The following is a 10500-nucleotide window of genomic DNA, read 5'->3' as shown; positions in this document are numbered from 1 at the left end:
GGAAGATGCGTAGCAGTCCTATTAAGTAGATTCGTCGCCAAGGCGGTGCCGAGGCATGCACGCACGTCATGTGCTTTTCTTGCTTTGTAGACACTCAACCCCACAAACGCGAGTCCAGAACATGGCTGATACAAGAAAGAGCATGGACTCATTACTCACCAAAATTAAATTTGCTAGTAATTAATTACTTCTGCATGAAATTTCTGGTTCAAAATAATTACATTACTGAATTACCTGCCCAGAAACTAATTAATTACATTGCAAATTAATAAGTAAAGTAATTTAATTCCCTCAATTACTGCCATGCCTGCTCTTAACAATCAACAAGTTATTTCTACACGGCATTCAAACACTTTTCCTTAATGACGGCACTTGTTAAAGTACTTCACGCTGTGTGGTTGAAGACCTCATGTATGGGAAGCCGTTCTTTAAACGGACACTGAGGAGAAACTGAAGTTGGTCTGCGTCGATAAGGTGCCGTATTTTAATTGCAAAGAGATCGCTGGCCCAAAACGGATCCCTCATAAGTTAGAAAAGACCATGAAACGAAATGCAGATGTCGTAATCACTGGCCGATTTTGCAAAATGAACTCGTTGACACCGATTTTGTGGTGATAATCTCAAAAGCTGGGTTACACCACCTTTCACTTCAAAACAGTGGCAACCAGAAGTTTTCAGTGGGGACTTCAACGAGCGTGAGGGAAGATTTTTAGTGCGCTAGCACTTATATTGGCCAGCCGCTGCAATGGCTCAGTGGTTATGGCGCTCGGCTGCTGACCCGAAAGACGCAGGCTCGATCCCGGCCACGGCGGTCGAATTTCAATGGAGGCGAAATTCTAGAGGCTCGTGTCCTGTGCGATGTCAGTGCACGTTGAAGAACCCCAGGTGGTCAAAATTTCTGGAGCCCTTCACTACGGCGTTCCTTATAGCTTGAGTCACTTTGGGACGTTAAACCTTCATAAACCAAAAACTTGCAGTGGCCATTCCCCGCATTTAGCCATTGTGTGTTTGTTTGCTTGTTTGTCTGAAGCCAGTTTTGTATCAGACTGCTCACCTGCCCACCTTGTCAGGCAGCAGGTCATTTAATCTTAAGAGGTTCGTCGGCAAGAGCAACCTAGGTTGCACCGTAACCCAAGCAACCCAAGTCCCACCGACGGCAGCAACACCTACCACAGAAGAGCAGTGGCGCATCTTGACTAGACCACTGCACCAGGAATCTATGAATGGAGAGAATGACCAATTGCGGATATATATGGACATTAACTCATTATTGCTATGCGAACAACCGCCATCCTGGAACACTGGATCTGAACACCAGAACCGAAGGGAAACCCGAACTGCTAGTGCACCTAATTCGCATTTGGGCTGAGTGCACAAACCGACCATCATTTTTTTTTTATTCAGTTTTCATGGCCATGAATGCGTCTTTTGCTACCCAATAGACATCAGCATACCCAGGAAGAGCCAAAGAATCAGTTGGATGGAGTTGTCTTTGCTGCCCCTAACTTCAGATTAGGTAATAATCAACTCGTGTCATAGACTGCCAGCAGTACAGCACTGGTTCACAATTGCAGAAATGGGACAAGTTGAGGAGCAAGACTATTTCAGTTCTTGTTATCATAGCAACACACTCATCTAAATTTGTGCAGTCAAATTTCCACTTCAGTTCACAACCAGAAGTGCCTGTCATTATTGGTTGGTTTTGCAGATGTGCTGGAAAGCAGCAGTGCGGAGACTTTGCTTTTGTCTTCATCGGCGCCAACACAAGCATCCGAACTGACATCATCAGCCTGACTACGCCCACTGCAGGGCAAAGGCCTCTCCCATGTCTCTGCAATTAACCCTGTCCTTCGCCAACTGCGCCTTCCGTATGCTCGCAAACTTCTTATTCTCATCCGCCCACCTAACTTTCTGCCGCCCCCTGCTACACTTGCCTTCTCTTGAAATCCACCCTTAAGCACCAGCAGTTATCTTGCCTTCGCATTACATGCCCTGTCCAAGCCCATTTCTTTCTCTTGATTTTGACTAGGATGAATGCCGGATTGGCATACTGCATTGATATTCCGCACTTGCTTCATGCTGGTTGCATAATATTGTGAAATGGGCTAAGTAGACTCTGACACTTGTTCAGTTGAGTGTTAAAGGTTTAAGAATTATGGCACCAAAGTACTGAACTCCCACCAAACATTTAGGATGCTTGAATGCTGTAGACTGCACAAGCTTAACTAGATTGGTTTGTTGACAATCCAATTTTTTAATGGTAGCGATGGCTCCTAAAGCCGGAATCATAACTGCATTGCTCAAAGTACAGCAATGCTTCTTGGCATAAGAAAAATGTTTGAATTCTGTATAATTATTACCTATACCTACATATTTACAAATATTTATGCCATCACTTAAAATTCATAAGCTCAATTAAATATTATTTTTCAGCATTTTATTTACTCAAGACAGTAACAAAGCACAGCACTAGAAACTTTGCCTTGAAATATTGGTGCGAATATTGGCAGAACTGTTCAGAGTAAGGTTTAATTTTAAAGCACAACATGCTTTCTATGGCTACCTTTCCATATTTCATGTGGGCGACTTCAATGCAAATCTTCCTAATGCATTCTTCCAGTGCTTGAAATGGCCTCTCACACAGTTGCAAGCAATAGTACTGCAAAACATAAATTCTACATCCAATTCAAACTCCTGCTACGGTTGTGCTTGTGCTTGGAACGCTCGTGCTTGGTGCGCTCGCGCTTGGAACGCGAAGAGGACGAAGTGCGTTTCTGCGGCTGGGCTTCGCGTGCCCGGTTGTTCGGCTGCGTGGCTGTAAGCTGTTTCCCTGTAAATATATTTTTCCCTTTTGGTGTGCACATCTTCACGTTACATTATTGGTGGAGGTGCTGGGTACAGCCACAGCAAGCACGGAACTCCGCAGCGGTCGTCAGCTCGCCGGCTCTTCAACCATGACCAGCGAAGGGGCCGCTCCGTCGGCGTCCGCCAACCCGGCGTTCATCATTGCCCATCCGAGAGATCCTGGGACCTTCAACGGAACGGACGGCGTCGACGTGGAGGACTGGCTCGCAATGTACGAGCGCGTGAGCACACACACCAGGTGGGACCCGACCCTAAAGTTGGCCAACGTCATCTTCTACCTGACGGGCACTGCCAGGGTATGGTTCGAGACCCACGAGGATGAACTCACCAGCTGGGATCTCTGCAAGCGCAAGCTTTGTGACCTGTTTGGTAAGCCATTCGGGCGTCAGCTCGCTGCGAAGAAGGAGCTCGCATGCCGTGCACAAACGTCCACAGAGTCCTATGTATCATACATTCAGGACATATTAGCTCTCTGCATGAAAGTCGACACCACTATGTCAGAGTGCGACAAAGTAGGTCACGTGCTCAAAGGCATCGCAGATGACGCCTTTAACCTTCTTGTATACAAGGACTGCGGAACGGTTGACGCAATCATCAAGGAATGCCGCCGGTTCGAACAAGCGAAGAGCCGCCGAATTTCTCCGCAGTTCACGCGGTTGCCGAATACGACTGCGACGTCGTCCTGTGTAGACTCGACTCCACCGAGCCGTCTGCCGACATCTGAGAGCCTGACACGACTTGTGCGCCAAGAAGTAGAGGCAATGTCCCCCGTTGCGTTTCATCCACCCGCAACAGACAGTACTCCAGCAGTATCCCTTATACAGGCTGTCGTTCGCAAAGAATTTGCCAATCTTGGGATTCAACCTGTTTGCTCAGTTAGTGCCCCATATGCTCGCCGCATGTCCCCGGAGCTCGGTTCTGAACGTGCATACTACCCTCGACGCAGCCGCAATCCAGATGAATGGAGAACACCTGATGACAGGCCCATCTGCTTTAACTGCTCCCGAGTTGGCCACATATCTCGACACTGCCGAAGCCGTCCGTCCTCGACCTACAGCCGCTACCCGCCGGGTTCTGCATATTCCCGCCGCTCTCCCTCGCCCTCGGAAACGACCTCTTCTGGCCACCACGCTCAGACCCCGCTTACCAACCGTTCGTCGTCACCTCAGCGCCGTCGATCTCCATCGCCCCGACCTCGCCGCCCTTCGTCGCCGGCCCCATATGCCCGCTCCCGGTCGGAAAACTGATGGCTGCAGCGTCTGGGGGTGATGCTGCTCTGACGACCCGACCAGAAAACCCTCCTTTAACTCTTCATGCTCATCGGAACATCCTTAACGTCGACGTGGACGGGGTCCCTGTTACCGCTCTGATCGACACTGGAGCGCACGTCTCAGTCATGAATGCTCGTCTTCGCCGTCGCCTAAGGAAAGTGCTCACTCCTGCCCCCTCAACTGTGGTCCGTGTTGCAGATGGCGGTATGTCTATTGTCGTCGGAATGTGTACTGCTCGTGTTTCAATAGCCGGCCGCCATACTTCTGTGCTCTTCACTGTCCTCGAACACTGCCCTCATGACATCATTCTCGGCCTTGACTTTCTCACCGACCATTCCGCCCTTATAGATTGCGCCACAAGCATCGTTCAACTCGCTCTACCTGTTCCTTCAGAGCCACCGGATCCAATTGTTCACCGACTGTGCACCGCCGACTTTGTCCGCCTGGACCCCGATGCTGCCACTTATGTCCGTTTCTCCTCTGTCCCGCCAGTTCCCGATGGTGACTACATCATTACTCCGGTTCCTGATGTGCCCTTTACACGCAGTGTTGCCCTTGCGCATACAGTTGTCACCATGTCGGCAAATCAAGCGTCCCTTCCGGTTCTCAACTTTGCCTCTTACGTTCAGCCGCTCCCACAAGGTATGTCGCTCGCCACGCTGTGCCCTGCTGCCGAATGCGTCGTATCGGCGGTGAGAAGCGTCCCACCCTCGTCGAACTGCCGCGACTCTCACGTCCCACCACCTGATGAATATGCAAAAATGATTGCTGCTGACCTCTTACCAGGGCAAGCTCACGACCTTCGGTATCTTCTGTCGTCTTTTCGCGACATCTTTGACTTCGATGACCGCCCTTTGGCTCGAACATCTGTGGTCACGCATCGCATCAACACCGGTGACGCAGCTCCTATTCACAGACGACCCTACAGAGTGTCCAGTACAGAACGCACCATCATACAGCAAGAGGTGGACAAGATGCTCAGTAAAGACATCATAGAGCCCTCGTCGAGCCCTTGGGCCTCACCAGTTGTGCTGGTTAAAAAGAAGGACGGCAGCTGGCGCTTTTGCGTTGATTACCGGCACCTAAACAACATAACAAAAAAGACGTCTATCCACTCCCAAGAATAGACGATGCTTTGGACTGCCTTCACGGAGCCAAATTTTTCTCTTCAATTGACCTTCGGTCCGGGTATTGGCAAATCTCTGTTGATGACAATGACCGCGAAAAGACGGCATTCGTCACACCGGACGGCTTATATCAGTTTAAAGTTATGCCATTCGGTCTCTGTAATGCGCCAGCTACCTTCGAAAGAATGATGGACTCCTTGCTTCGCGGCTTTAAATGGTCCACATGTCTATGTTACCTCGACGATGTTGTGGTTTTTTCGCCCACGTTTACCACGCACCTCGAAAGACTGGCGAGCATTCTTTCTGTCTTCCGTAAAGCCGGGCTACAGCTCAATTCGTCGAAATGTCAATTCGGTCGCCGCCAACTCACCATTCTCGGACATCTAGTCGACGCTTCTGGTGTCCGCCCAGATCCTGTTAAAGTTAAAGCCGTCAAGGACTTCCCTATTCCCCAGTCGTCTACGGATGTGCGCAGCTTCGTCGGCCTCTGCTCGTACTTCCGCCGTTTCATCAAAAATTTTGCCGGCACCGCTCGCCCCCTGACCGACCTTCTAAAGAAAGACACCCCTTTTACCTGGGGCCCTGCCCAAGAGGAGGCCTTTTCTTCGCTAGTCGACTTACTCACCTCCCCACCTATTCTGGCCCATTTTGATCCGTCGGCTCCGACTGAAGTTCGCACAGACGCCTGCGGTTATGGGATTGGTGCCGTGCTAGCCCAACGTCACCAAGGGCAAGAACGCGTTATTGCATATGCCAGCCGCCTCCTTTCTACAGCTGAGCGAAATTACTCAGTTACAGAGCGCGAGTGTCTAGCTCTTGTTTGGGCTGTAGCTAAGTTCCGACCGTACCTGTTTGGCCGTCCATTCTCCGTAGTGACCGATCACCACGCCCTTTGTTGGCTGTCTTCACTGAAAGACCCCACAGGCCGGCTCGGACGTTGGACGTTGCGCCTCCAAGAGTATTCTTACACTGTTCATTACAAGTCAGGGCGTCTCCATCAAGACGCCGACTGCCAGTCTCGGCACCCTGTAGAGCCGCCTGATCCTGGAGACAACGACCTCGGCCCGTGCCTCTTCGCTATCTCCGATCTGGTTAACATCGCGGACGAGCAGCGACAAGACTCTTCCTTGCGTATTCTCATTGATCGCCTCAACTGTGCCAGCCGAGATCCTTCATTGCAACTGTTCGTCATTCAGGATGGCGTCCTATACCGCCGCAACCTTCGTCCTGACGGACCTCCGCTCCTGCTAGTCGTTCCCCACCGTCTCCGTTCATCTGTCCTAGCGGAACTACACGACCTACCGACCGCAGGCCACCTCGGCGTCTCCCGCACATACGATCGGGTCCGATGCCGCTTCTTTTGGCCTGGTCTGTACCGCTCTGTTCGGCGTTACGTTGCCTCCTGCGACCTCTGTCAACGCAGGAAGAGACCATCAACGTTGCCTGCTGGCCTTCTACAGCCTATTGACGTACCTCTCGAACCATTCTACCGTGTTGGACTCGACCTTCTCGGACCTTTTCCGACGTCCTGCTCCGGCAACCGTTGGATTGCTGTCGCGACCGACTATGCGACCCGGTACGCTATCACGCGTGCGTTACCAACAAGTTGTGCAACCGATGTCGCCGACTTCCTATTGCAGAACGTAATCCTTCACCACGGCGCTCCACACCAATTGCTGACGGACCGCGGCCGCTACTTTTTGTCCCGAGTAGTTGACGATATCCTCCGGTCCTGTGGCACGCAGCATAAGCTCACTACAGCTTACCATCCCCAGACGAACGGGCTTACCGAGCGCCTCAACAGGACTCTGACCGATATGCTATCCATGTATGTCTCGCCCAACCACCGCGATTGGGACGTTGCCTTGCCTTATGTAACATTTGCTTATAATTCGTCGCGGCATGATACCACCGGCTATTCTCCTTTCTACCTTCTGTTTGGTCGGCATCCTGCGCTGCCATTGGATACATTACTACCGAGTTCTACTGCCTCGACCACAGAGTATGCACGTGACGCCATCTCCCGAACAACTATGGCCCGTGAAATCGCCCGAGACCGGCTCACCGCATCTCAGACCTACCAGAAGTCAGTTTACGACCGCCGGCATCGCCCAGTATACTATCCGCCGGGCTCACTCGTCCTCCTTTGGTCTCCTTCTCGCCGTGTAGGTCTCTCTGAGAAACTTCTACGTCAGTACAGTGGCCCTTATCGAGTTCTCCGTCAGGTGACCGACGTGACCTACGAGATTACACCTCTTCATGCTCCGACGTCGTCCACTAGCCCTTTGACTGACGTCGTTCATGTAGTCCGTCTCAAACCGTACCACACGCCTGCTACATCATCCACTTAGCACCGGGATGGTGCTTTTGCCGCCGGGAGTTATGCTACGGTTGTGCTTGTGCTTGGAACGCTCGTGCTTGGTGCGCTCGCGCTTGGAACGCGAAGAGGACGAAGTGCGTTTCTGCGGCTGGGCTTCGCGTGCCCGGTTGTTCGGCTGCGTGGCTGTAAGCTGTTTCCCTGTAAATATATTTTTCCCTTTTGGTGTGCACATCTTCACGTTACACTCCTTTCAGGTTAAGCATGAGTGACGCATTTTGCGTGAAAGAGGAATGTCGCTGCCCAAGAAGTAAAAGCCCACAAAAATACGATGGACATGGGTGGCATGCGCAGCTGATGTCGCCGAGGAGCGAGTGTGCCAAAAATGCAGAGGGCCACTCTGTGTGAAAGTGAGCGTAGTGCGTGCAATTCCTAGCAAAACATGCAACAACTCAACAATCCCATGAACATAACTAAGGAATTAATGAATCACTAGCAAGAATGCAGAGCCACACATACTATACTCACGCACGCAATTTGATATGAATACCTGCTTCGTCAACCATGAAGCGTTTCATGGTTTTGCTTGCTTAATCACTGAGAAAGGATGAATTTCTGCATGTTCGTTGCTGGATGCAGCAGGAAATATGTCCTCCACACTTGGAGCTTAGTATAAATTGCAGCTACAAGCACTGTATGTGGCCCTTGAATGAAGAACTCTCCCATTCCCTGCATTAGAATACTGTATGCATTATATTTTGAAATTGCACACATCAGACAGTACAACTAGGGCTGTCTTCTTGAATAAAATGGCATGTTGTCATAGGCGTGTCATGACTCATAACTCTTCTTTCTTGCTACATATATGTAGAAATGTTATTTCTCAATGTGCTTTTCTATATTTCCCTCCTAAGAAAGAATACTGTGCCTACAAGAACTGTCATGAAAATGTCACTGTGTATGCCCTCAGTTTGTTAATTGCGTAAACTAAGAAAAGGTGCATGTCCTGATCAGCTGCCAAGGGTGGGCCCTAGGCCACAATGCAATCACTGGCTTTAAGCCCAAAGTACAACCACTTTCATTGTCTCAACTATGCTTAGCCCCTTAATGGCCAGTTGTTCTGACCACGGCTTACTGGCCATACTACAAACACCACAAGAACTTGGCGGAAAGTCTCAAAATAATGGGAATATACGCGACCAGGTAGGTTCTTCAAAAGCCAAAAAAGCTTATGGCCAAAAACAAACGGGCCTCATGAAAGGCGGGTTAATGCATTTTTTCACTTGACTTCACTTTATCTCCCATAAAGACCTCCATCTGCTAGAGGTATATTTAAGGGGTGGGGTTACAGATATTTGGAAGAGAAAAAATAAGAAGTACAGGTCATTGCCTTTGAAAACGGCTTGACACGGCTTCAGGAAATGTAGATGGGCATGTGATGGCGGCGACTTCGTTGGGAAGGGCTTTCCAGTCCACAATTGCTCGTGGAAAAAAAGATGCTGAAAACGTTGCTGTGCGAGCAACAGGCCGAGTTATCTGAAACGGATGCGTAGCACGATGAGATATGTGGGTGTGATGCACAATATAAGGTGCTTGATTGAGTGAACTAACTGTGAAGAATCTTGTGCAGCAAACAAAGGCTGGCAGTGCGCCAACGAAGTAAGAGGCTTTCAAGGCTGAAATTTTCCTTCAGAGATGAAACGCTGATGAAATACGAGTATGTATGATGCACGAAACGGATGGCATGGCTCTGAATTGATTCGATCACGTTTGTTAAGTATATCTGAGGGGGGTTCCAAATGGGACTGGCTTACTCAAGTTTGGATCTGATAAGTTTTTCATAAGCTAGAAGTTTCACTTGTTGTGGTGCATGATGTAGGTGACGTTTCATGAAACCTGAAGACCTGTTGGCAGATGATATGATGTTATGTGTGTGCGCCAAGAAAGATCGCTGCAGAGGGCGATTCCAAGGTACTTATATGACTGGAGACTTCCTATGGAAGAGTTATCAATTTGATATGAAAAAACAAGGGGGCTACGCTGCCGAGTAAAAGAAACGAGTTTACATTTTTTGGCGTTTAAAACCATTAGCCCAACGATTACACCATGCTTGGAATTGGTTGAGATCATATTGTAGAGCTATTTGATCAGAGATATTAGTAATTTTCCACTAGATTACGCAGTCATCGGCGGAAATTCTTATCTGACAGTGTACATGAAGAGGTAGGTCATTTAGTATGTATATTGGAAACAGGATAGGGGCAAGTACAGATCCCTGCAGGACACCAGATGTAACAGGGATTTTGTTTGAGCTTTTGTTATTAACATAAAGGAATTGAGAGCGGTTAGTAAGGAATTCCTCAATCCAGTTTAGAATATTAGGATGCAAATTTAGAGCGGCGAGTTTCAGTAGCAAGCGTTGGTGAGGTACCTTGTCGAAAGCCTTTGCAAAATCTAAGAATATTGTATCAGTTTGCAGGGTGGGATCAAGGTTAGTGTGCAGGTCAAAAGTAAAGAATGCTAATTGTGTCTCACATGAGAGGCCCTTTCGGGAGCCAAGTTGCGCAGGATGAAAGAAGTCGTTTGAATCAAGGAAGTTTATGATATGGGTGTGGATGACATGTCCCATGATTTTGCACGGCACGCTGGTTAGGGAGATGGGGCGGTAGTTTAATGGGGATTCTTTGGTACCCGATTTGTGGACCGGAATAACCTTCCCCATCTTCCAGTAGCGTTCCTGTTGAGACTGTAAGAATAATAGGGGCAGATGTACGGAGCATAAGTCCTTAGTATTTTTTAAGATTTTCGAATTTATGTCATCAACCCCAGCAGGTGATCAAAGCTTAATTTTGTCAATGAAGATCGAGATACCATGCGCATTGATGTTAACAGGGGACATTTCAGGAAACATTGTCGGAGA

Source organism: Amblyomma americanum, chromosome 7, assembly GCF_052857255.1.
Source record: "Amblyomma americanum isolate KBUSLIRL-KWMA chromosome 7, ASM5285725v1, whole genome shotgun sequence".
Taxonomy (NCBI): Eukaryota; Metazoa; Arthropoda; class Arachnida; order Ixodida; family Ixodidae; genus Amblyomma; species Amblyomma americanum.
Note: the sequence above shows the minus strand (reverse complement) of the source record.